The sequence below is a fragment of the Alligator sinensis genome, unplaced genomic scaffold (genome assembly GCF_000455745.1).
Source record: "Alligator sinensis unplaced genomic scaffold, ASM45574v1 scaffold579_1, whole genome shotgun sequence".
In the NCBI taxonomy this organism is placed as follows: Eukaryota; Metazoa; Chordata; order Crocodylia; family Alligatoridae; genus Alligator; species Alligator sinensis.
Window position 1 is genome coordinate 2,738,615 of NW_005842023.1, and position 5,176 is coordinate 2,743,790.

Below are 5,176 nucleotides of genomic sequence, written 5' to 3' on the forward strand. Positions count from 1 at the left end.
CCCCGCCCCGCTGCAGCGCGCCCACCTCGCCCCGCCACACCTGTCTCAACCCCGCTCCCTCCGGGCACTTGAAACGCGAGAGCCGCCGCCGACCGCCAATCACGAGCAGCTACAGAAACACTAGCCACCGAACCTGGCGGCTCTCGGGCTGCGATTGGACAATGGCGGCAAAGCCCGACTTCCGGGCTCCCGGGAGGAGGGGGCGGGGCGCCCCCTGCAGGAGGGAGGAGCACACTGCAGCCCGGGCCGCTGCGTTGCTCCTGGCAAGGGGGCGTGGGACAGCTGGGCATCCCAGGCGGGACGTGAGGTAGCAAGTTGCACCCGCCTCCTCGCGTTGGATTCCTGTGCTGCCCGCGCCCTCTGTTCTCTATAGAGTCAGGCCAGGACAAAAAGAGTTTAAACTATATACAGGTTTATTAATATATATAATACACACACAACCCAAAAAGTGATATTAATAAATATATACACTTGTCATATCAGGCTTTAGTCTATAATTGGTGACCAGGAAATGATACCACCACCAATGGCCTCGAACCCAGCACAGGTAAGTAACTGACCTGAAACGGGTAAGCACAGGTAAGTCCAAATAACCAACAAGTAAATACAGGTGAGCAGCAAATAAATACTGGCAAACCACAGGGGGGTGGGTATCAACAAGGGATTCAACAAGACAGATAAATATATATATTCAATATACAACAGATAAACAGCAACTCCCATTAGAAATAACAAAATATCAGGCACTATCTACAAAATATGAGGCACATGCACACCCGTCAGTGTACCAAGTCACTGGGAGTACTGGAGATTCCCCTTTGATGCTAGGAGCCTTGGCACTGCTCCAAAAAAGGGGAGAAGGAAGGGCCCCCAGAACCTCTCAGCCCCTCACGGGCTTGCCGGGGACCCCTTCCTCACAGGGCCCTCTGCTAGACCCCCTTCCAGGGGCTTTCTCCCCTGTGGGAACCCTTTCCCCAGTAACTTGCAGCTCCTGTGGGCGATGTGGGGTCCCTGTCACCCCAAACTTGGTTTCTTTCAGCTGATGAAGATGTAGGCCTTTGGCTCCTGCAGGGCCTCTGATCCCCTCGCAGCCCTGTGCCCCACTTCAGCCACTGAGGGCTCTGCCTGCTGCTCATGGTTGGGGACTCAGGCTGTCTTCTGTGGCTCCGAGACCCAGGTCCCTGCCTGGGACCAGGTGCACAATGAGTGTGCACATGAGTCCTGGTTGTGCGCCAGGAAATGGCGGACCCGAGCTGCCTTGAGCAGTTCCCAGGGTCAGGGTCCCACTGCACCACACCACACTACCACCTCTGGGTTTACGGCCTCACGCCAGGGGTTGCAGACCCGAGCTGTCTTGTGCAGCTCCCAGGGTCTCGCCCTGTGCGCTGCACTATGCACCGACTGGGGCAGAAGCCATCTGCCGCTCCTCCTGTCCAGCAAGAGGCGTCTTCAGGGACTCTTCAGGAAAACAGCATCCACCTGCTGGGCTGCTCTTCCTCAGCTCTTTCAAGCCCCGCTCTCTTCTCCATCTCTCAAAGCATCTGCCCGCGTGTCGGACACACTGTTCTCTTATCCCCTCTGGAGGCTCTACCCCTGGATTGTAAAGGGATCAATGAAGGTGAGGTGGAGCCCGTCTACAACCAGGTGTTCACCTTGCCCTGGGTAGGAGTGGCCCAGCCCTTCCCTAAGTGTGACCTAATTGGTGGGAACAGCTATGGCCAACGAGCCTGCCACAAAATGATACAGTAAATTAATGCACATGCCAATTAAGTCTTTTGTGTTTGCTTCAATCTTAGATTGAATGCTATAGCTCTAGGCCCTTATATACTAGTGAACCTTCCAGTTTGTTTTTAACTGGAGAAAGATATGTGTTGTGTTCTGTGTGATAATGCACCACATCAGCTATACCCCCTCCTCTTTTCAGAATCCTAGATCTGGTCATGGGCTTTCCCCTTCAGCTCCAAGAGCAAAGACCGTCAGCTAGAGAAGCACTGGCTCAGCAGTGCGGGAAGGTAGCCACCCTAGCTTGTCTTAGCAGCAGGTATTTAAAACCACCAAAGAATGCAGCAGGGCTGGACAGGCAGGCACAGCTCAACGGGCAGGAACAGTGTTGTGCTTCCCATTTGCACTTTCATAATAAAACACCATTTCTGTATGGGTGAGAGCAAGAACCTTGAGGAAGAATCAGCTCAGGATGGCTGTATCCAGTCCCCCTCACTTGATAGCACACCAGTAACTTGTCTTTCCCATCCACTCTCCGCTCTGGAATTCCAGCTTAATTCCATCAATGTTTTACGCTTCTCAGAGCTCCTTCCATCTTACAGACTGAGGTCTCAGTGATTTCTCTTACACCAGGTTGTTAATGACGGGAGCCTCCCTAATTCATCCTGAGTCTTAGGGCAAAGGAAAAAAATGGCAATTGTCACAACTTCTGAAATCAAGAAATTGGGAACCTCAACAAGAGACAGTATGGACCATATGGTGGTGGAGAACTCAAAGTTTGCACACACATCAATTTTTAATCCAGACTCATTTCTTCTAAAGTTTTGTGGCTGGCAAAACTGATATCTATTGCTGGTAACTAGAGATTAAATAACTTGACCATGCATCAAGTCTAAAACTCCAAAATCATCCCCACACACACACTTTTTAGTTCTTAGCCACTTTTGTTCTTTTTCTTTTCATCCAGTTAAGAGATATTGATTAACTGTATACACTTTACAGTCCTAGTATCTGGAAAATTGTCTAGTAGCTTACTGGAAGTGTATTCAAATTTCAATGTACTGGAATAGTCTGCTTCCCACAGGTATACTATATACGTTAGTTTCCGTTTATAGATGTTGCCCAAAGCACAGCCCCAGGTATAGCATGTTCAATCAATGTAATGTCAAGGCACAGAGGTATGTATTGTTATGGCCAGGTCCTAGTTGAGAAGGAAATGTTGCTCTGCACAAAGAGGAAAAGGTCTTTGCAGAGGCACTGCCTGGGAACTTAGGAGGAGCCCAAGATCAGTACACCATGCAATTTTCAGCAAACAAAAGCACACATGCACACACTGAGCTTCCATGCAAATGGTTGTTTGTCTACAGCATTTCTAAGAAAACTTTGAGTGGGTGTTCCAGTCTGATGTTGGGGTGTTGTGCTGTATTTAGTAGAAAGATAAAAATGTAAAATACTGTCTACTTCCGATTCTTAAGGATGCTGTGGTACTTTACAATGGTAATGGCATTTCCTAAAATAAAATTTCTTTTGACAAACATTTTCATTTATTTAATTTGATTCATATGCCACCCTACCCAAAGAAAGCTTAGGGCAGCTTACTATAAAGCCCACAAGGCATGAAACAGAAATAGACCTCCCAAACAACATCAAAACCTTAACAATCTCCACACCACTCACTCCTGCTCCCCTGCCTCTCAGGGAACATTCTCCCCACCCAATGCTTCCCAATCCCCTACTCACATCTGGGTCCTTTGCAGACAGACACCGTCTTCTCACATTCCCCAATGTGCACATGTTGTAGACCCACTGCCACTCCTACTCACCCAGAGAACTGTTCTCTCTTCCCCAATGTTCTCCTGAACCCCATACCTGACTCCGTTCAAGGAGGACTGTGACTGCCCTCCAAAACCCACAGATTTTTCCCCTTGCCTCCCCCTACTCAGCTCAGTAGAAAAGCAACACAAAACCTGGTCTTCCACTAACAGTTAATTAGGTTGTTGATAGAACAAAAAATTGTTACTATTGTTCAGACAAGGTTCCCTTACAGACTTTTGCAAATTTCCTCTTTGAAATAACAACCAACAGTCATCCTCTCCACCCCCCACCCCCAATTTTAACTGACGAGCTATTTTTCTCTTCCCTTCAACAATATAACATTTTCCCTCCCCGCTATTAGATAATATTTCTGCATACAGGTACACACTTGCCATATTTCATTCCAAGAGTGGGTCCAACAGTTTCTGAACCTGGCTTATTAAGCATCATCTAAAAAAAAATAATATACTTCATAATATGAAAATTACATTGCACCAATAGCTGTTTTTTTTAATTTGTGTCAAAGAAGATAAAAAACATACTATCAGATTAGCTATTCTTACCACCTTCAATCAGGATTCTTCAGTTAACCATTCAGAAAATATTAGTCTCCATTTTAGAGAGAGATTGGCTGGCTCAAATTATGTGATCTGCATTAATCCATTAAAGTGCCATCTTCAGAAAGGAAGTATACTTGTTTTGCAGTTGATATTGACAAGATAGTCAATCAGTTATGCTTCTAGCAATGATTGTGGCAGGTTTTGCAGTATTTTGAGGAATTGCTTTAAATTGTTGTTTCTTTCCATTTACAGCCATCATTATACCACAAAGCAGAGGACAACCTGACAATAAGTAATTTAGTAGGATACACCTTAGATATAGGATTGTTTTTATATGGGGCAAGGATGTCTCTTTAGGTTCTTTCTCCCACTACAAACAAACAAACAAAAATTCTTCTAGCAAATATGAGTTTTCATGTTTGGGTATGACTTCTGACTGACATATCTCTGCCAACCACAGTCCCATGTAGTTTTGTGAATCACAATGCATGTTTCTTGGTGCATTTTACATTGCTTAGAGATGGGGGAGGAGGCTGGATTGAGCTCTAACAGAAAAAGTGGCATAAATCATAACTAAATTAGGAACACTTTCCTGGTACATGAGATATATACATTTTACCAGCAAGATTTTCCATAGGCCTGCCTACACGTCAAAATTTAGATGTGCTTGGGCAAAGGCAAGAAAACCTGGGTTCGGTTGGGCACATCCACATGAGCGCGCACGTGCCTCTTGCCCCGCCTCAAACCCCTTTGAGGCGGAGCAACAGGCATGTGTGGAAACAAAAAAATGTTCCCCGCGCTGCAAACCTGCAGCGCGGGGAGAAAAAAATCAATGTTTAAAAAAGCGGGGCAGCGACCATGCCCTGAGGCAACCGGAGGCTGGGTCCTCCATGGAGACACTCTGGCTGCCAGAGCATCTCTATGGTTGCCCCTCACCCTGGTGCTGAAACACGCAGCTGGCCAGGCCACATGTTTCAGCACCAGGGCTCTGGGGCCAGTGAGTAAGGGGTCAGGGAGGCTGGAGGAGGGGGGAGGGGACCATGGGAGGGGACCCCAGACAACCCCGCACACTCCCCCAA

The 5,176-nt window shown here is 47.3% G+C and overlaps 1 protein-coding gene across 1 annotated transcript in view; it reads right to left on the reverse strand.

The window, feature by feature from the left end:
* Positions 1-153, reverse strand: part of GMDS (GDP-mannose 4,6-dehydratase) — a 607,114-nt gene extending 606,961 nt beyond the window's left edge. The window contains exon 1 of the mRNA XM_025202406.1: positions 41-153. The gene's annotated coding sequence lies outside the window, so the exon portion shown is untranslated. The remainder of the gene's footprint in view (positions 1-40) is intronic.
* Between the last annotated feature and the right edge of the window lie 5,023 nt (positions 154-5,176).